Raw genomic sequence first — 23,151 nt, forward strand, 5'->3', positions numbered from 1 at the left:
TGTTGCTTCAGCGCCTGGATGTCCTTTGTGTAGGATGGTTAAGTACTCAGACTGTAGTGTTTGTGGGATGACCACCCTTGTTCCTTTCATTACGAGATCATTGTCGATGGTGAGCTCATCTTGGAATACAAAGAATGGCACTGCGGCAGCTGCCGTGCTGCCTGCACGGTCAGGCCATCCCTGCTTTATGGTGTGGCAGAAGACTTGCATTGAGGGATCTGCATCTGTGTGTTGACGCAGCTCCTCCAAGCGACTCAATGAGATTGGCTGGACTACCATCACCTCAAAGTCACTCTGTTCGGTTTGATGTCTGGTGCTGTTTCTTGGTGCGCGGGACAGTGTGTCGGCCAGGTATATAAGCTTCCCTTTCTTGTAGACGAGTTGCAGGTTAAACTTGTGCAGCTTCAGCATCATGCGTTGTAGGCGTGCTGGTGCTGTGTGGATTGGCTTGTTCAGGATCGTGATGAGGGTCTGGTGGTCGGTTTCAACGGTGATGGGTTTGCGGTAGACGTAGTCGTAGAACTTGGATCATGCTAACACCACTGCCAGTAGCTCCTTTTCTATCCGAGCATATCTCATCTCGGTGTCTGTCAAGGTGCGTGAGGCGTATGCGACGGGTTTGCCCTCCTGCAAGCAAGCAGCGCCGAGGCCAAACTGTTATGCGTCACAGGTGAGTGTAACTGGTTTGCTCGCATCATAGTAGTGCAGCACCGGGGGGCTTGATATGTGGGCCTTAAGCTTGTTGAACGCGACACTGTGTTCTTCTTCCCAACACCAGGCCACGTCATGGTGTAGCAGCTGGAGGAGTGGTGCGGCGAGTTCGCTGTAGTTGTGGATGAACTTTCCGAGGTATGTTATCATCCCGAGGAATCTCTGAAGGGCTGCCGTGTCTTCAGGAGGGGGTATCTCAGTGATTGCTTTTGTTTTAGCAGGGTCGGCCTTGAGCCCCTGGTCAGTGAAGACGTGCCCCACATAGCTGACTTGTTTGAGCCTGAACTTGCATTTCAGTGGGTTTAGTCTCAGTTTCACTTCCCGTGCCCTTTCCAGTACCTTTTTGAGGTTGGTGTCATGTTCCTCGATTCCATTGCTGCCCACAATAATGTCATCGACGATGATGGCGCATGGGTATCCTGTGAAGATCTGCTCCATGGCTCGTTGATAGACCTCTGATGCTGAGTTGATTCCAAACAGCATTCTCAGGAATCTGAACCTTCCCATCGGGGTGGTGAATGTCGTTCGGATGGAGGACTCTGTGTCCAGTTTAATTTGCCAGAATGAACTTTTTGCATCCAGCACTGAAAAGACAGTGGCATTGGACATTTGTATGGCCACCTCTTCGACCGTGCACATGGGATGGCGGGGGCACATGATAGCTTCATTCAGATCCTGTGGATCAATGCATATTTGATTGCTGTCACTGTCCTTTTTGTGTGTGGCGACCATAGCGGATACCCATTCTGTGGGTTCTGCCATTGGTGTGATGACTCCTAATGTCACCATTCGAGCCAACTCCTTCTTCACCTTGTCCTGCATCGCCACAGGAATGTGCCTTGGTGGCCTCACCACAGGTGTGACATTTGGATCGATTTTCATGGAATACGTTTCCGACAGTGACCCAATTTCGTCGTTGAACAGGTCGGCGTATTCAGAAAATATTTTCTGTGACAGTGTTGGGTCCACGCTGATGTCCACCTGATGCACATCGTTATTCAGGGTGATTAAGTCCATCTTCAGTCAGTCTGTCAAACCAAGTATTGGTTGGACATTGTTTTCCACCACATGAAATTGCAGCGTGTGTGTCTGTGTGCCTATTTTGCAGTTTAACAGCACAGTTCCTTTTGTGTTCCACCGTAGGCAACCAGTTTGGCTCTCTGTGTCTTGTCGATTTTTTCTGTTTGTCTCACAGAGTTGTAGGTGTCGTTGGAGATGACGTTACACTTGGCTCCCGTGTCCACTTTCAGTTCCAATGGTTTTCCATTCACAGTGACTGAGCTGTAGATCTCTTTTTTGTTTATCATGTTCTCGAGGCTGAGTGCATTGATTTCAGGGCTTGCTTACTGACAGTCTGTGGACGTGAAATGAGTCCTTGCTGCTGTTGGAGTCCTCTTCTGTATCAAGATGATCAACTTGTTTCTGTCTGTATGTATTTGTGCTTTGCCTGCCAGATCTGCAGTACCTTCTGAAATGGTTGAATTTGTTGCAGTTGTGGCACTGCTGCCCATAAGCTGGACACTCCCTTGGGGGGTGACTTCTCCCACAGTTTCTGCAGTAGGTGATGCCTGACTTTGAATCCTGTCCATCATTCTGTGTTGATCTGGGACTGGGAGCTGTTTGTCTTTTCCTGGGGGTTTTGGAGTATTTGACAGCATCTACACTTTCGGTGGCATGCGCAGGAGCAGTCAGGGTTTTGCTGTGTTGCTCAGCAAGTTCACTTATCTGGCACATACGGATAGCCTTGGCAAGGATTAATTCACTTTCCTTTAATAGTGATTTTCTTACAGAGTCACTGCTAATTCCACACACCAACGGATCTCTGATCAGCTCCTCCTGTAAAGCTCCAAAATTGCAGCTTTTAGATTTGATCCTAATTGTACTCACATAGGCTTCTACGGTCTCTCCAGGTTTCTGGTTCCTGGTATTGAAAGAGTGCCTTTCCATGGTGACGTTTGTCTGGGGATTTCAGATTTCCCTGAACTTACGTTTCAGACATTCTAGGTCCTCTCGCGTCTCTCCTTGCGTGATTACGCCCTGTCCATTCTCCGCAAACACTGTTGGTAGGTAGCTGAATGAGCGTTCATGTTCAATTGCCTCTGCTCTGGCTAAATTCAACAGTATGTACGCCTGTGTTTTGGCTGGTTTATCACTGTGTGCAATGAATATGTCGTATTCTTGCCGAATATCCGCCAGTTTTCCGCAACGTTACCATCAAAAGAGAGAGGATGTGGTCGTCGAAATCCGTCAGCCATCGTTCGGGTTTCCTCGGCTATGTAGAGCTGTGTGCGTAGGAGAAACGGATGCTAGCTAACCGGCCCTGCATTAGCTTGCATTAGCCCAACGTTGGTAAACACTAAACTCACTTTTCCGGAGGGTCCGGAGCTAACTGTGTTCACTTCCTTACTCGCACTTTACTTCTGACACCATGTAAATAACTTACATGGAGGCTGACGTTGCTTGATTCAACAGTAACGTTCTTCATTTTACGATCAGCATACTACCACACAGTGTGCATACTGTGCCACCTAGAGGTCACCTGACCTAACTACAGAACCCCTGTCAGAACAGACTTAATAACATAGCTACTCAGCTATCGACAGAGGGCTAGCAGTAGTGCAAGCTTATGATGTAGTTATGCTCGCGCAGGTTTAGTGAGGAAAACTGTGCTTTGTATCACTTTGATCGTTCAGTAAAGGAGGAGCGAACACAGTGACTCGTTCTTTCCGTCATTAGAAGTAGTTAAGATGTATGAACATGATGATAAACAGCACTGGTGATTAGAAGGGAACTGTAGCCAAAAACAGGTCTGACCACTTTTTTTTTCATCTCCACGGGGGTGCGTTCCGCGTTCACCCTCTCACACTTCTTATCCCACTCCAACATTTATTGTTTGTACTGACACCACTGGACAGGCTGCCAAACAGAATCTGCTGTCTCTCCTCCACCTCCCCGACCAGCACCTCCAGCTCGCACGCCGTGAACCTCTTTTTCTTTGACGTTATTTTGCGAGCGCCGACAGTGGAGTCCCTATTTAAATAAATTTGCGTATTTATAGCTGGGCGTAACGGGGGTGGGCCCGGTTGCTCCGACATCTGCTCTCAGTTCCACGCTGATTGGGATATATCAAGGAAACGTGCGTGGATTCCGGCGCTCGCACAGATTGATACATCCGAATTTTTTTGTATGTATACGCAACTTTCGCGATTCTTGCGACCACAGGTTTTTAGTATGAGATCCACGCAAGTATTGATACATGAGGCCCCAGGTCACTACAGGTCAGTGTCGGACATTGAAAAGATGCGCTTGGCAGAGCAGTGTACAATGTCAGGAAAAAAAATACCACCAAAGAAACATACTGCGGAAGTGGTACAACTCATCTATGAAGATGCCACTGCAGACATTGGTCCCAGTGATCTGGATAATGGCTCAGGCTTTGAGAGTGGATTATCTGATGATGAGGAGATGTTTTTGTCATGGAATCTGACCACTCAGATCCAAGATTTATATAAATTGCAACTGTTTTCTACATAATAATATTTGCTACATAAAAATATGTTAATATAATAACTATAGGGACACCATAGGGAATCTTGAAAATCCCATATTTTGTATTCTTGTAAATAGTTGTGTAATTGTATTTTTTTATTATGTATGCATGTTTATTTTAAATCAAATCAAATTTATCATCAATAGCAGAATATGTGTTTATTTCAGTGAAATGGCTTTTATTCTCACCATGCACGAACCACATGTTTTGCAAATTTTTAAGTAATAAAACGTCCCACCATCATGGTTCTTATATTGTCAGATTCCAGGGAAACTCCCCCAATTCAATATGCAATGATTTGTGTGCTGGAAACATTCTATAATGAGAAACGTAACGAAAAAAAAAAAAAATTGTAATACAATTGTTTTCTGTTTAACATTTTTTATACATAAGTAGAACCAAGCAAACTGATTGCATATCTGGATAGCATGGACTATCCTGAAAAAACAAACAAACAAGATATAGCTTGTAGAGATTGACCCTATAATGACCATGATAATAGCTCAAAAGCAAAAGATGTAAAATTACCCCAAAATCAGCTTGGGTCCCCAAGGATTAATCTGTTGTATGGATGTTTGCATGAGCACTGATCCAGAAATGCCCACCACAAAAGCAATTTCACGTACTTCAGCTCCTACCTCCAAGATTCTCAATGCTCCCTCTGGAAAAAAAAATCAGCTAAACCATCCATATGTGTGCTTTCAACTTGTGTTGTTTTACTTAGGAGTTGAGGCTGCAGTACTGAAAGTCTCACTCAACCCTCCATCAATCCATCCATTTTCTGTCTTCTGATCCATTAGGGGTCGCTGGGGCGGGGGCCTGGAGCCAGAGCCTGGGGTACACAATGGACAGATGGCAGGGCTAACACATATAGGCCAACAACCATTCACACTCACAGCCTATCTTACGGTTAATTTAGACTTGTTGATTAACCTAACTTGCACACCTTTTGACTGCGGGAGGAAGCAAGACTTCCTGGTGAGAACCCATGTAGGCAAAGGGAGAAAATGCAAACTCTGCACAGAAAAACCCTGGGCTCAAATCCGCAACCTTCTTGCTGTGAGGCGACAGTGCTGACCACTACACCACTGTGCCACCCCTCAATCTACCCAACAGTGAACAATTCTTTACTATGGAACAAACTTCTATGGTTTGAAAAAGCAACATTCATGGTTAATGTTACATCTCATTTCAACAGCTGATTTGATAAGAATAATGGTGTGATGTTCATTGACTTGGTAAAGGGCCTGACAGATGACAGAGGTAAAGAGAAAAGAGAAAAAGCTAAAACCTGTGAAACACGAGAGGAAAATGGCAGGGGACACAATGAAGCCAATGTTCCTGTTCTCGAGTAATGAATTATGGTTATTGTGTCGTGTGTCACTTCAATTAAATACTACTGACAGTGGGCAACTAAAAGTGTTTTTTTTTTTAGCCAACACATTTCTAGCATGCCTGCTGTCTGAACCTGTTCATCAATATGCAGCCTTTAATGTCTCCCATTCATGTGCAATGGTTTTAGATCATTTATCCATGCAGAAATTCATGGCAAGAATGGACATGGGTGTTCTTAGCACTGATGTAACCCTGACTATATAAGCAAATATGTAATGACCAAAAAACAATAGGGATGAAGCTAAAATCATGTTGAAAATTTATATAGTTTCACATGTGAAACTATATAAGTGAAATGAGTCTGGGATAAATGAATAATGGAAATTACAGGGATTGGCACTGGAAGCAAATGGCCACATCAATAAAAAAAAAGGTTAATTTGACTGGCACTTCTCATTTTCATAACATATATACATAACTTTGTATTCTGTTGTTCTCTTGTATATATTAGAATATCAAACTAAATGCAGGAAGCGAAGATTGTCTGTCTTGTAAATAAAAGATTACTGGTTTGATCCAGTGGCCATGTCAAAGTGTCCTTAGGCAAGATATTGAACATTAAAACAAAACTCAGCTTTGAAAACAGATTGGCAACATTCACACACAGCTCTTGTGAACAAACCAGTCAGGTTTTTGCTGAACAAATCCACCATCCTATTCTCTCGACTCTACACATTCAGAGTGTCCAGTATAAATATCAATATCTAGACACTCTGAACTCAGTGATCCTATTTCTGGTCACTCTCTACTTCCCCTAGGACTTATTCTTGTTCACTTCATGTTGAGATGTTTGACAAGCAAGATAGAAAACAGATCAATGAAACACCATATCAGATGATGAAAAGCTGCAAGAGTGGAGTACTAGTGGAAAGAAGGAAAGATCAAACTGGGCAAACAGTGACAACTGTGATGGTCCTCATGGTTGAGCATGAGTGATTTTCAGGATTACACAGTCAAATATACAGGCCTGAAAAATATGTTTGATTTGTCACACGCATCAACCACTGGGGACAGCAATATTCCTAGAGCTGAGAGGAATACAAGATTTGTTACCAGTTGGAGTTCTGATGAGTGTGCCAGTTTATTGGGGCTGTCCTTGCTGGATGAGAGGGTTGGTCAGATAGTGTACATTATATTACACCTAGACATGAATACTTTACACAGAAGTGATATTTTGAATCTCTAAGGGTTTCAACTTAATAGAAAGCTTTTCATATTGCATTATGACATTTAATCAATCAATCAATCAATCAATCAATCAATCAATCTGTATTCATGTAGCTCCAAATCACCACAAAAGCCATCTCAAGGCACTTTACACAAAGAGCAGGGGCCTCATGTATCAATACTTGCATGGATCTCATACAAAAAAATACAGTTTCAAGAATCGCGAAAGTTGCGTACTAACAAAAAAAAAATCCGGAACTCTGAGAGCCTGGAGGGTAAGCGGCAACTCCATTTCTTATGCAACATTTCCACATGCTTTGCCACAGATGTAAAGGCAACAAATACAATAAAGTGAGTCTGGCCCAGAGCTGTCCATCCATCCATCGACGAAGTTTTTGCGTCGATACATCTGACGTGAGTGTCGATCCTGGCGGACGCAAGTTTTTCTTGTGTAAACCTCGTTGATACATGAGGCCCCAGGTCTAGAACCTTAAGCTTTAATTCAAATGAAAGAGACCCAACATTCCCACATGAACAAGCACTCCGCGACTAAGTGAGAAAAAAAACTCCCTTTTGACAGGAGGGAACCTCAGGCAGAACCAGGCTCAGGCCCATCTACCTTGACCGTTTGGGTTTGAGAGGGAGAATGAGAGAGATGGGGGTCGTGGGGGGCAGGGGTGTAAGAGGGGAGAAAGAGATTTAATGTATTTTCTTTTATTTTCGCTACATGGACACACATCCAGTATGACTAATGTGAAGTGACAGATTTTGACCAATTGACATGATCTTGAAGATAAACACAAAACTCCCACAACTTCCACAATGAATATTTGAAATAAAATTGTTTCTATAAAACATATGTGACGGGCAAAATAAGGTTTGAATTTGGAATGAATCATTCATGCCACAAACATATCATCAATAATATTCATTCTTGTTTGGTATGTGAGGAAACATCCAGCATTAGAGCAAGCAGACAGAGTGGGTGGCGGCAGTGTTCAATGGGATGGCAGGTAGATTGCATCTACAAAGGGGAATCATTTCCCTCAAAACACTGTCTGCCTCTGAACTTCTTTCTTTTTTGCGATGGGGTGCATTTTTGCACAATTCCCAAAGTTTTGCACTACGCTATCGCCACAACATTTTCGTATATCTCTAGCTAGCTTGAAACCGAGAGTGACGCGGCGCTAGGTGATAGACATCTCATTGCTTTTTCATGTGCTGCTAACAACCATAGTTTGGCTGTCTAGTCAAAGAGATCCAAACACAGTTTCACTGATTTAGATGGCTGCTCTGCTGTGTAGCCCAGAGGCAGGTGCTTCACTCACTTCCCTACATTAATTAATTTCCTAACACGTCACTCCCCGTCATTCCCTGCAGTCATGTCGCTTGCTCCATGTCCTGTGGTGATACTTTCATCAAATGGCTAGATGTTTTGACATCAAAAAGGTCTGCTGCCGTGCCAAGCGTTGAACCTCTCATGCTCCATGGCCGGGGTTTGACCTGCTCTGGCATCAGATAAGCTGTCGGGCAGAGCACAGTTTGAACTAAGAGTGTCTCTCTGTCTCAACTCAACACTGGAGCCTTTCATTTCTCTGCTGCAGTGGTCCATGCAGCAGGCTGGGCATATGGCTGACATACATAGCCCAGGGTTACGCCTGGGGGCTGGTGTCTCTTCTCTGTAGGCCTCAGTTCCCTGGAGAGGAAGGTGGTGCCAGAGAACAGCTGCTGGTTACAGCAGGAATGGTCTTCTCTCTCAAGCATTACCCTTCTCCCCTGCTCAACCACTAGGCTCTGCATGGTTATTTTCAACAATGAGCCCCTGGAAGCAGAGTATCCAGAACCGTGTACCAGAATGCATTCTTGTCCTCAGACATTTGATGTTTGTACTGGTGCCATCCAATGAGGTCATATCCACTGTTTCAAATTATTGTTTCACTGTTGTGGAATTCATGCAATAGAAAGAGAGTTGTAACACATCCCGATGCCTTTAAAAATGGAATGGCCTATGGAACTCAGTGAAGTGAAAATCCAAGTCCTATCCTCCATAGAGGGGTCAACTATTAGACATGAGGTTGTAATTCATCCAATGTTGACAAATGATGCTATCTGCTCATGTAGAAGCCTTACGCTTGTATGATATCAGCCTTGATTAAGAAAAAAAAGGTTTTATTAGTGATCTGAGAAAATTGTTACACTAACCACAATCCTAAAGTGAATCAGTGATGTCTTTGATAGGTAAAGTGCATCCTAACTTCTGAAATATTTACTGAACTTGTCATTTTTTAGCCATTTTGAGTTTCACAAGTTTTAGAGGAACCAGACTACAGAAACATGATTTTTTTTTTTTTTTTTTTTTGTAAATGAGTCATTTTCCTGCTTGTTGGCTTGGTTCAAGGTTTAGAATTACATACAGAATTCAACTGAGAGACTGAATGGGAAATATACTTCCAAAACCGGAGCTGACGCTTACAGGGCGTGGCTGGTCTGTGGGTCTCCAGAAGAAGCTGACCAGTACTGGCAGGCCAAGCGGAATGCAGTCATGGCAGTTACCAAGGCAAAACCTTGGGCGTGGGAGGAGTTTGGTGAGGCCATGGAGAATGACTATTGGTCGGCTCTGAAAAGGTTCTGGCTCTTGCCTTGGGGGGGCGGGGGTGCTGTTACAGTGGGGACGGGAGGCTGCTGACGTCAACTGAGAGATAACTGGACGTGGAAGGAATACTTTTAGGAACTCCTCAATCCCACCAACACATATTCCATGGAGGAAACTGAGTTGGGTGAATACTTGGGGGGGGGGGGGGGGTCATCTAACATCTAATCTCTGGGGCATAAGTCACCGAGGCAGTAAAACAACTCCCCAATGGCAGAGCTTCAGGGGTGGAGAGATCCACCCTGGGTATCTCGAGGCTCAGGATGTTGTAGGGCTGTTTTGGTTGACACGTCTCTGGAACATTGCACAGACATTGAGGGGGGTGCATTTGGGGTGGCAGACTGGGGTGATGGTCCCCATCTTTAAGAGAGGGGACCAGAATGAGTGTTTCAACTAGCAGGGGATCACACTCCTCAGCCTCCCTGGAAAAGTCTACGGCAGGGTACTGCAGAGGAGGGTCAGGGCGATAGTCGAATCTCAGATCGGGGAGGAGCAATGTGGTTTTCATGTGGATCAACCCAGTCAAACATGTGCTTTGTGGATTTGGAGAAGGCTTATGACTGTGTTCCCAGGAGCACTCTGTGGTGGTACTCCGGGAGTATGGGGTGGATGGCCCCTTACAAAGGGCCGTTTAGTCTTTCTACCACAGGAGTGAGAGTCTGGTTTGCATTGCCGGCAGTAAGTCGTAGTTAGGCTTGGACTCTGCCAAGGCTGCACTTTGTCACCGGTTCTGTTCATAACATTTATGGACATCATTTCTAGGCGCAGCAGGGTGGTGGAAGGGGTTGAGTTTGGTGGCAGAAGGATGTCATCTCTGCTGCACATGATGTGGTCCTCTTAGCTCCATCAAGCCACAGCCTCCAGCTCTTGCTGGGGCCTTTTGCGGCCAAGCCTGAAGCAGCTGGGATGAGGATCAGCATCTCCAAGTCTGAAGCCATTATCCTCAGCCAGAAAAGGTGGCCTGCTCAGTCTGGGTCAGGGAGGAGGTCCTGTCTCAGGTGGAGGACTTAAACTATCTCGGGATCTTGTTTATGAGTGATGGTAGGATGGAGCTGGGGATTGACAGGCGGATTGGGGTGGCATCTGCAGTGATGCAGGTGCTAAACCAGTCCATTAAGGTAAAGAGGGTGCTTGGCCAAAAGGTGAAGCTCTTGATTTACTAGTCAATCTACGTTCCAACACTCACCTGTACTATACCATACGCATACGTGTTATTAACTCATCTTTTTGACATCCCAGATCCCGGGTGCTGCCGGAGGAGACTAAAGACCTGAAGAGGCTCAAGTGGCCACCCATAGCACCACCTGCTCACGTCCCCGTCTGTCCGTCAGTCTCTTCCCTTTCTCTCTCTTTTTCTCTCTGTCCCTCTCTTTCCTTCTGTATTTCTGCCTTCCTCCATTATCTGTCTTTGTCTCTGCCCGCCCTCCTGCTTTCTTTCCCCCCAACAGGGCAAAGCAGAAGGACGTCCCCATTGAGCCTGGATCTGCTCAACGTTCCTGCCTGAAGGAAGGTTTTCGTCACCGCTGTTGCAGGATGTGCTTGCTCATAGAGAATTGTTGGGTGTAAATTCATTGAAGAAGTGTGGTACAAGACCTGCTCTATTTGTAAAGTGTCATGAGATAACTTTGTTGTGATTTGGTGCTAAACAAAAAAAAAATTGACTTGACTTGACCTATGGCCGTGGGCTTTGGGTAATGACCAAAAGGACAAGATCGTGAAAACAAGCCGCCAAAATGAGATTCCTCCACAGAGTGGCTGGGCTCTCCCTTAGAGATAGAGTGAGAAGCTCGGTTATTTTGGAGGTGGTTCAGACATCTGGTGAGGATGCATCCTGGATGCCTCCCTCAGGAGGTTTCCCAGGCATGTCCGACCAGGAGGATAAATAAATAACTTATAGCTTGCGACGTAAAAGCAATATAATTTTAAATAGGCCTCAAAAGTTTGCAAAAGTGTGGAAGTTGATGTACAACATTTATAATGTCAGGTTTCGCACAGATTTATGTGGTCTTTTAAAAAAATCTGATTCTGATCTGTTATCATAACAGAGGACTCCTCCCACGGTTTTCCTCCAAACACGTCAGTCACATCAGTCTACTGAGTATAAACAGTGAAACCCTGCTGACATCTGGACATAGAGGTACCCAGCTGAGGGCAGCAGACCCAGTAGCTGCTACTTTAGACAGGTCAGACAAGCCTGTCATTTGCCTGAAAGCTCTTCTGTATTTAGCTGGTTGAGACCAGTTGTTTCTGCCTCTTGAGTGGTTTGACTGGCCAGAAGCATGCAGTAATCACACCAATAGGACGCAGGCCGTGGTAAAATGGGGATTTCTGTGTTATGTCAGCGAGACAACTCTGCTTGATGTGACTGATCTAACCAGCTACAGGGAGTACTTTATGTCATCTCAGACCACATTTTAAGAGCAGTTAAGTACATATTTACTTGTACTCGCATGTGCGTGTCAGCTTCCCTGCATTCCTTTGTGTCCCTGGTCGTGCATGTGGTCAGAAATTAACCCCATATGTCCAAATGATACAACTGATATCATGATTGGGGGAAGTGAGGTGATGTTGATAGCAGATGCTGAACAATTAACAACAACAACAGTGAAAAGTTTACAGGGAAAACTTTTTGACAAGGTATAATCATTAGAATAATAGTAACCTGCTGTTTCTATGTTGTTCTGTTTACGGTATCTTGTGCTAAAGTTGCATAGGCCAAAGTATCAGCTCTCAGTGAAAATAGCCATGATGATGTAGCAAACACAAACACACACACACAGTCAACAAGGAAATTATTCTTTACAATCTACTTCATTGTGATTATTGAGGTTAATGGGTGGTTTACTAATGTATACTTAAAGGTACTTCTTATGTGCTGCCTCTGTCAAAATACTTGAAACACATTCTCAACATGAGGTTGATTGAGTAGATCGCTGAATGAAGAGGCAGGTGAATGAATGTGTGTGCATTAAATCCTGGCTTTCATTCCATGTCCTCATTAGACAAATATTTATGGAATGGCAGGAGGGAGATGGGGGAAAAAAGACACCTGATGATTACAACCCACCAAATTACCAAATAGGCAAGTTTGTGAACTGTATTGCATAAATCACACATGATAGACACACACATCGCACAAAATATATACGTGAAATTCTTACTAACAATTAGAGGATCAAATTGATTCTTCTCTCATGTCAGTTTGCCTCTTATTTAAATTGAAACCAGGGCTTCCTTCCTCAGCTTGGCATATGTTGGGCCAGTATCACAGATAGGGTTTAGATTAAACCAGGAGTAGGCCTTAATGTGAACCACTTAAACTAGGACATTTAACTCATGCAACTGGCTTAAATTTGGTTTACAGACTATGGTGTCCTGGAGTAATGTAAATAAGCTTAAATGAGAACACTCCCTCCACCCTGGCTCTACGCCAGAAGCTGTCAGTCCATCGCATTCTTATTAAGATGATATCTTGGGGATTCCTTGAGGGAATTTATTCAAATTTTTTCTCAAATGTCCTCTTGTAATTAAGGATAAACTGAACAGATTCATGTCATGTCACCTTACATTAGGGTTGAAATTAGATAAATTAAAGCTGGTAATACTTACACAACCTTCATCACTTTATTTTGTTCAACTCTCCTATCCTGTTCCTAAGACATTGTGTTCATCTGAGGCAGGCGGTCTGGTACTACATATCGGAAAAGGAACTGCCAGCACTTTAAGTAAGAAAACATGTCTGCAAATGTTATGGGATCTTAAACAACATGGGATCTCCTTATCAATTGCTTATACATCATACTGAATTGCTTATGATTTGTTCATGCTGTGTTTTGAACTGTTCTGGATGTAGCACAGCTGCCATTCGTATTGCTATTTTATGTTAGTGCGAGCTTCACCTAACTCGCAGCTAACTAATATTGAGCTGGGGGGTTTTGGCAGGCAAGCAGGCATCTCTCAACTAAAACTTGAACTGAAATTTTTGTAATTTTTCCTCTTTTATTCTAATGACACAGAAGAGAGCAACTTAGAAAAGGTGTGTGCTAGGTGAAGGTGCATGAGCCTCTTGCTTTACTTCCTAAACATTCATCCATCCATCCATCCATCTTCTTCCACCACCAGTCCATCGCAGGGCCAACACATACAGACAGACAACCATTCACTCTCACAGCCACACCTATGGTCAATTTAAAGTATCCAATTAGCCAAGTCCCCTCTTGCATGTCACTGGACTGTGAGAGGAAGCCAGAGTACCTGGAGGGAACCCACAAAGGCACAGGGCAAACGCTTCACAGAAAGACCCCCTGTCTGGGCCGGGGCTCAAACCTGGAACTTTCTTGCTGTGAGGTGATAGTTATAACCTCTGCACCACCTTGCCACCCCTTATTGCATCACAACAGATGAGTTGAAATATTCAGACAAAGAATGACTACCTTTAAGGGTTACACCCTGCAGACCACCTGTGGATGTACAGCTAGCTGTGATCAGCCACAGTGTATACAAACAAACACATACCATTTTGACTGAAAGACTGGTTCAGGAACTCAAGGTTATAGATTTCTATAAGCATCAGAATTTTCACTTTATGACAGCCTTACACACACTCATCAGGTTAGAGCTGGCTAGTTTCAGGTGCGTGATCATTTGATACGATTATCTGTATCAGCTAACGTTCTGTGTCTGTGACTGAGGAGAAAAAAAGCTTGTTTGTGTTTTTGAGTTGATCCCACAAAGAGTCACCTCTGATAGCCATTATACACCCACATAGTGAAATAGCCTTCAATTTCTCTTACCCCCCACCAGCTCACTCCCCCACAGTGCACACTAAACAGACATAGTTTGTTGCTGTTTTTCTGATTTGCAGGGGATTTGCAACAGCCATATTAAAAGGTTGGTATATGCTGCAGACTAGTTGGTGGATCTTAAGCACAGCAGTAGATCTGGAATTACTGCTGACCGGAATTACTTCAGATTTTGAGGTTTCGGAATAAAAAAAAATGGGATTCTGACTATCAGTTTCCTTCCACTGTGTATTGTAATATCACTATGGATTATCAAGGTGTGGCTCTTTGTGTGTGACCAAATGTATAGGTGCACTTATTTTTGCTTCTTTACATCTTGGGTGTGAATGTAGAGTGCTCTAGCTGTGATTTGAGGGATGGACTGCGCGCAATTATGCTGGGACACCACATTTATTTGTTTATGTGTGAGTTGTGTGAGGCTGTAAATCACCTCTGTGCCTTTGTCACGCCTTTGCCTGCCTCTTAGTCTGTGTTCTGTGATAGATCTGACAAGAAGCTGTCTGAATTATTGATTCTCTGATCTGAAAGTTTGATGCTTAGCCCGAGGGCTGGATTAACCTGCCGACAGCACTGCTCTCTGCTCCTAGGTAACCATAGCACCACCACCACAAACACATGTATATTCATGTACATGTATGTGTATACACACACACACAGAACAGACCCCTGTTGATGTTGTTAACCCCATCACCAGGTACCCACAAACCACCCTTTTCGGCAAGTAGATGACATGCAGTTAGAGTCGAAAATTAAAATTATGTTCCAAGAAGAAGGTTCCGGGTTTGAGCCCCAGCTCAAGCACAGGCTCTTTTTTATGGAGTTTGCATGTTCTCCCTATGCCTCCTCCGACAGTCCCGTGACAAGCAAGAGGGGACTATGTTAATCGGATACTCTAAATAGGTGTGGCTGTTAGAGCAAATGGCGACCCTTAACAGGATATGCGGTAGACAATGGATGGATGGATGGATGTTTATGTTGACATTCAATGTTGCTCTGAAAATAAAGTCACTTTCGAGAGACAATAGAGGAAAGAAACAAACAAATATCAATGTCTAAAAATATATTTCAGAATGTGTGGACATTATGACGTTCAGCAGTAACATTTTTTTTCTCTCAAAATAAATCCATTTCAAGATTCGGTGACAGCATCAAAGAAAACCTTCCTTTTAACAGGCAGGAACGTCGAGCAGATCCAGCCTCAATGGGAATGGCCATCTGCTTTGACCCATTGGGGGGAAGAGAGCAAGAGAGCAGGACAGAGACAAAGACAGATAATAAAGATATAGAGTAGGAAAGAGAGAGGCAGAGATAAAAAGGGAAAAGAAAGGGGAAGAGAATGATGGACAGACAGGGACATGAACAGGTGATGCTAAAGATGGCAGTTTGAGCCTCCTCCAGTCCGTAGCCTTCTCCAGCAGCATCAGGAATCTAGGAATGGGAAGCCCAAAGTCTCCAGAGAAGAAGACTTATGAGTATGAAATATGTATAACACATAAAGGAGGGGGTGGCATGGTGGTGTGGTGGTTAGCACTGTGGACTCACAGCAAGAAGGTTCCGGGTTCGAGCCCCGGCCTGGGCACAGGATCTTTGTGAGTGGAGTTTGCGTCTTCTCCCTGTAACTGTGTGGGCTCTCTCTGGGAACTCTGGCTTCCTCTCACAGTCCAAAGACATGCAGGTGGGGACTTGTTAATTGGATAATCTAAATAGATTGTAAGTGTGGCTGTGAGTGTGAATGGTTGTCTGTCTGTATGTGTTGGCCCTGCCATGGACTGGCAACCTGTCCAGGGTGAACCCCTCCAGCCCTTCCGTGACAGGATAAGCAGTAGAAAATGGGTGGATGGCTGGATGCACAGGAGGACAGAGAGGAGGAGAGAGAAGCCCAGTGCACCATGGCAGATCCCCTGGCAGTCTAAGCCTATAGCAGCATATCTAGCCAACCTAGGGCAGTCCAAACTATAAGCTTAATTAAACAGGAAGGTTGTAATGCTGCTCTACAATTTAGAAAGGGTGTCTGCATCCCAGACTGAAACTGGGAGATGATTCCACAGGAGGGGAGCGTGGTAGCTGAAGGCTGTGGCTCCCATTCTTCTTTTAGAAACTCTAGGGACCATAAGTAACCCTGCATCCTTGGAGCGAAGGGTTCTTGCTGGATAATAGGGGACTATGAGCTCTGTCAGGTATGAAGTTGCATGATTGTTGAGAACTTTGTTTGTTAGAAGAAGAATTTTGAATTCTATTCTGAATTTGACAGGGAGCCGATGCAGAGAAGCCAGTACAGGAGAGAAATGGTTTCTTCTACCAGTTCTCGTCAACACTTGGGCAGCAGCATTTTGGACCAGCTGGAGAGTCTTTAGGGACTTACTGGTGCAGCCTGATAGGAGGGAATTGCTGTAATCCAGCCTGGAAGTGACAAAAGCATAGACAAGTTTTTTTTGCATCTTTTTGAGACAGGATGTGCCTGATCTTAGCGATGCTATGTAGATGAAAGAAGGCACTCCTGGAGATTTGTTTAATGTGGGAGATAAAGGACATATCCTGATCAAAGAGAACTCCTAGGTTCCTTATGATTATGCTGGAGGCCCAGTTGATGCCATCCAGGGTACCTATCTCGTTCAATAAGGTGTTTCTAAGGTGTTTTGGGCCCAGCACAATAACATCAGTTTGATCCTGGTTTAATTAAAGGAAATTGTGGGTCATCCATGTTCTTATTTCCTTTAGACAGGCCTCCAGTTTAGTCAGCTGATTTGTTAAGTGGAGGCACTGATGAGCACAGCTGCGTGTCATCTGCATAACAGTGAAAATTAATCAAGTGTTTCTTTATTATGTGACCTAGTGGAAGGAGATACAGATTGAAGAGGACTGGTCCAAGCACAGACCCTTGTGGAACACCATAGCTGACTGTAGTGGTTTCAGAGGAATTATCGTGAGCAAGTACAAACTTACATCAACCTAGTAAACATGACTTACACCAGTTTAGTGTGGTTTCTTTAATGCTGATGACTGTATTAGCATATGATGGTCAATGGTATCAAAAGCTGCACTAAGATTTAGTAAAACCAATCCCTAATCTGATGTCAGCAGGAGGACATTAGTAACTTTGACTAGTGTTGTTTCAGTGCTATGATGAACCATGAAACCTGACTGGAAATCCTCCAGTAAGCTGTTGCTGTGAAGAAAGTAACAAAACTGTTTAGCAAATGGTTTATCCAGAATTTTGGAGAGAAAGGGAAGATTTGATATTGGTCTGTAGTTGGCCAAAACTTCTGGATCCAGAGTTGTTTTATTTGAGAAGGGGTTTAATTACTGCCACTTTAAGGGACTGTAGGACGTAACCAGATAAAAGTGACACCTTGATTATATCTAAGAGAGAGGCGCTAACTAGGGGTAAAGACTCTTTAAGTAGCTTAGTTGGGATGGGGTCTAGGGGACAGGTGGATGGTTAAGAGGTGGAAAATATTGCACTAAGTTCATGAAGGTTAACTGGAGCAAAACTATCCAGGTGTATGTCTGGTCCTACAATTGCCTCTAAGGTTTCTGAGGTTATAGATGAAAAGGACATTGTTCTTAGTTCAGCATCTAATTGTCAAAATTACTGCAGTTAAACATGAAAAATAATCCGACATACCAGGCTTAATGCTGAGTATGTATATCCGAATTGTTCATGGTGAGTTACTGATTAACCTCATTGTTCAGTGGTTTAGTGTTAGAGAACCCTATTGTATTCCAGTCTGTAACTGAACATACAGCTGGAAGAAGATATGGAACAAATTTGAAAAATGTGTTTTAGAGTTTGTATGTGGATGTTTTGGCAAGTTTTGCTCCTGTTAGCGCTCAATCACCATTAGCTTCAACCTAAATTGGTGGTTCTTCGTGCATTCTGGAGTCACAAAGAAACAAGGCTGATAGGGAAAGTGGTTTTGCAAGTTCAAGACACCTAATATATCTGTATTGACTAGTTGAAAAGTAAAATGCACATTTACTGTATGGTGAAGTATTACTTTAATGCTTTTGTTGATTTTTTTTCTTAAGATCACCGATGATGCCGTGAAGAAGGTGCATGATTTTTAAGCAGTACTTTGCCTAGTGCATGAATGGAAAATGATAAATGCAGCCATACATTTTTTTCTGCTTATCCTGTTAAAAGTTGGGGGGGGGGGGGGGGGGCTGGAGCCTATCCCAACAGCTCTCAGGCAAGAGGTGGGTTCACCCTGGACGGGTCGCCAGTCCATCGCAGGACCAACACATAGAGACAGACAACCATTCACACTCATAGTCACGCCTACGGTGAATTGATGAGTATCTAGAAGCCAGAGTACCTAAAGAGAACCCATGCAGGCACATGGAGAACATGCACATTCCACACAGAAAGATCCTGTGCCCAGGCCGGGGCTCAATCCGGGTACCTTCTTGCTGTGAGGCAACAGTGCTAACCACTGCATCACCTTGCCACCGATAAATGCATCATTCATATCCAATTAATCCTTTCTCAGATGAGTGACTCCACTCTATGTCCTTGTTTAAACTTTCTATAAAATGGTCTTTGCATTATCAGATTGTCTGAGACAGGGATTGTCAACATTGCTGTTGCAGCCCAGTCATCAGAGTTAAAGGCCTCCATTGTTAATGCAAACCACACATATATGTAAACAGATATACCATTTATCAACAATTTTTTGAACACAAATCAATAACATGCCTGGCAAATAGCAAATGTCATAATGTCCACATACAGCCGGAAAACCTGCAAGGGGCTGATTCGAGTCGGGAAATGTTCAAGAAACACCAAACCAGTGATGGAATTAGTTCTAAAATCATTTACCCAAGCAAAAAAAGATACAGCATGTAGTCCAAAATCTAAACATTATTTTTTGGAAGTACCACCGACATTCTAAAACACTGGTTATATTGGTCAGAAAAAGATTTTAAATTCTTTCGGCAAATATACCAAAATATTTAATCACTCTACTACCATCATCTGTGTTCCCTCTTGATTTCAATTGGTGACAAATTTGAAGGAGTCTGTTTCAATTCAATTAAAACGTATTTGCCTTTACCTCTCCCCTGCTGTGCTAGTCTGTCTTGTTCACCAACTCCTTGACAAATTGTCAATTTTCATTGATGTTACAGCTGAGTGATTTATGAAAAAATGAAGACTTTCATTCACAACATGTTTCCCTGCTTGGAAACAGCCATTAAAAAGCATTCTTAAAGTGATCAGATGACAGATGAGGATGTGCTGTAGATTTTAGCAGGGAAGTAATTACAGCCTTTTTAAAAGTGCCATAAAGTAATGGCCTACATCAAACAGAGTTGCAGTGTGTTTTGTTATAATTCCAGTTGCCTTATTTATCAGTGGTGAACACCACCCCACCCCCATCTTGTGTGCTGCTTTTTTCTTTACTTATCTGTCACATTGCTGAGGTGAGTCCTCTGTCTCCTGATTTATTCATGATATGACTTTTAATATCATTCACTATGACACTGGAGTCTGCATTTCAAATTAAAATCCTTCAGGCAAAGTGTGTGCCTGCGCATTTTTTTTCCTGCGTGTGTGTGTCTGTGAGACAGAGACAGAGAGAAAGAGTTTAGACAAAAAGACAGAAAAAACAGTGTATCTCCATTAGCTTACATGGTTGGAGCAGATGCTTAAATAATCCATTATGTGATTACATGATGTGCTGAATTCTAATTCAAAACTATATATTTCTTCAGATTTATCACAGGATTGTTCATTCACACATAATATGTATGTGTACACTATACAACGTGTACAACTTGTCTTTGTCAGTCTCTCCATGGTAATGTAGCATCGCCACAATTAGCCAGGTGTAATTGAGTGGGGTACATGATTGTCACTAGCAATTGCAGTGATGGAAAGGCACACAATTCAAGAGTGTGTGGGTGTTAACTGCAAGCATGGCTCCATGTGTGTTTCTGTGTTTTAATGGCCGCTATAAGCTTGGATGGAACATTTCCAGTCTGTTCATGAGCATATGTCAACACATGTGGGTGGAAAGGTGTGCTTCTGAAGAGCTTTCTCTGTTTAAATATGTGGGTGGGATTTTGTATGTATTTATCAGCATTTGGGAAAATTTGTCAGGAGTGTTTGAAAGTGACAAAGAAGGGGAAAGGCCAAGTGAAGATTATGTTTTGCTCCTTGGTTATATTTCCATGTTGACTCCTATTTGTTTGCCTTTTCTTAATGACAATATGCTCGCATTACTTATTGACTGACTTGATCCTTGTAAACTGCAGCTCCTTGCTCTGTGCTGCACAAAGGAACTCTTGGTACTGTACGGTTGGTTGTCATGGTGACTATGTGAAACTACACCCCTGGATCAAGAGTAAAGGCCAGAATTTGCAAATATAAGCTAATTTTTCACTCATAATTACACTGACTAATTATTTCAGTCCTGGTTTCCACCAAAAGTGAAAAGTAGTTGTAACTGTCAAATCCCTAACATATCCCAAATAATAAGGATACTACCGTTGATGATGCTGCATTCATGACTGCCCAACATGAAACATTTCTGTTGCATCTATAAACCCCGAATCATGTATTGCAAGGTTACTTTATTTTCTTTTTTTGTACAACTGTGCTGGTCAAATTTTGCAGAGTATTGTACAGCATGTTTCAGAGTCTCACACAATCTTTCTTGGGCCAATTCTTATTATTTCTGTAATGTCTGAAATACAGTACAATGGCATGAAATTAGTTGCTGCATTTCAATGCAACTCTCGCAAGTGTATTTTAACCTTTGAGTTTAATTAATAGGGTGTTCACTGAGCCGTGCTGCTTCTCATTTCTGGAAACATGTTGGAAAAAATGCTACTTTTTAAGCTAACATTGGTGCTATCCATTTTTTTGTCCAAATGTAATGTGAGCTTGAACAGGTTGAACCAGGACAGTCATCATCTCATTTAATGAGGAGTTTGATCCCATTTTTGCCCATTAAAGCTGGGTGTAATCGAGTGGGGTACATGATTGTCACCAGCAATTGTGGTGGTGGAAAATCAAATCATTCAAGTGTGTGGGTGTTATATGGCTCCATGTGTGTTTCTGTGTTTAATAGGCATTATAAGCAATCAATGTATTTTACTAAGGAATATTTATTTGGTTCTGATTAATTACCGTATGAGAATTACTAACAACTGGTAACAGGTTATTAATTATTATTGTGATATCCCTGTAATAATGAAATCTGCTGCTCTTGACTGCTATGACCTGCAGCTTGAGTTCAAAAGTCCACTAAAATTATGTGCTTTACAGAGAAGTTTCAAAAATTAAAACACATGACACATATCAGTTATCAGGGGAACCTAGTGTCAAAAGATAACTACTCCCCTGCAGACTTCTCTGGCATCATTTAAATATGTTATGTGACAGCTCTGGGCCAGACTCACTTTAGGAAATTATCCAATCTTACTGCAGCAGTGTCGGGCAGTCAAAATTTTCAGATTGGGTTCTTGGGCTCCTGTCTGTCCAGGATACATGTGACCAGCTTGGGTCTCGAGCAGCATGCAGCATTGTCTTCTCCCCCAGCAAGAAAGCTTAGATACAGCATGAACCAAGGCTTCTGTGAGACAAAAGTCATGTCCTGCTGCCTCTCATCAGAACTATGACTGCACTTTGAAAGCAGTAGCAAAGCCAGATTGGTGTTATTTTGTAATGGCTGCTGTTATGTGGCTGCTTGTCTCAACAAAGATATGTGGTTTTGTGAGTTGCTATTTAATTGACTGATCCAGTGAGTGGAACTATAGTAAAAGGAACAGCAGCAAGTATAGTACAGTGCTGCTCGGTGAGGATTCTAGGGGTGGATTCTCTCTGACAAATTGGTGATCTGCAGTGTTTTCATCTCACCTTTAACAGGGTGTAATAGGTCTTTTTGAACCTAAGTGCAGTTAATGCTAATAGCTATAAAGCTATACCTAGACTAGCTTTTACCATGCGCTGGAAGCAACTTCTCAGAAATGCTGTTTTACCCTCAGGTCTATAATTGACAGCACCCTAACTTTCATGATATCGTGGTTGGACTCTTTATATCTCCTGTCGTTTTCATAATAGACTTTCATACACAAACAAAAAAAGGAATTCAGTGGAGTTGTGTTTCTTCTACTCGTGAGCATGAAGTCTTTATGTGTATTAGCACCTGGCCTTCCCATAATGCAATGTTTCTCTGTGGTAACAAATACCCCAAGGATGATAAAGGGACAACAAAAGATTAAGATGAAGAAGAGGATGAGTTCATGTTGCTCTTCAGAGCGAGGGCATGGCTCAGCAGTGTCCCCATCCATGCTGGCTGGTTTTTGATGTAGAGAACTTGGAGTGGGCTTGGTTTTTAATGTTATGCAACTTTGAAGATGGTGTGTTTGAAGTTATGCATGAGTTGGACTCATTTCCAGCTTCTTCCTGATTTGTTGTTTTTTTTTCCCTTTCCATCTCTTTCTTCCTCTAAAGCTTTTTTCTATGAGAGGCACAAGTTATGTTTGAAGTAAAGGAATGTTTCAAGGGTATCTGCCAAAGCGCCCATTGTGGAAGTGGTCTTTGCTGTGTTCAGTTCTTAATTGTGTCTCTTAAGTAATTGTTGCTGCTGTGTTTCCTCATTTGGTCTCTCCTTCAGAATATACTGCACTTCTCTTTTATTTGCAATGTCTCTCTTTGGACTGTTGGTTTACAGCCTTTAAAGAGAATATATGGAGGAATTTGTGGAAGCTTGTGGAAATGCAAGGTCAAACATAAAACAGTATCAACACTTTATTAACTTTAGCTTTGAATAGAGAGCTACAAATGAAGATGATTTTGGCAATGATGATGACGATGACGATGACGATGATGATGATGATGATGATGATTTTTATAAAGGTCCCCTGTGCAG

Source organism: Aulostomus chinensis, chromosome 22 (assembly GCF_037954235.1).
Source record: "Aulostomus chinensis isolate RoL2024-O1b breed Wild chromosome 22, RoL_Achi_v1.0, whole genome shotgun sequence".
In the NCBI taxonomy this organism is placed as follows: Eukaryota; Metazoa; Chordata; class Actinopteri; order Syngnathiformes; family Aulostomidae; genus Aulostomus; species Aulostomus chinensis.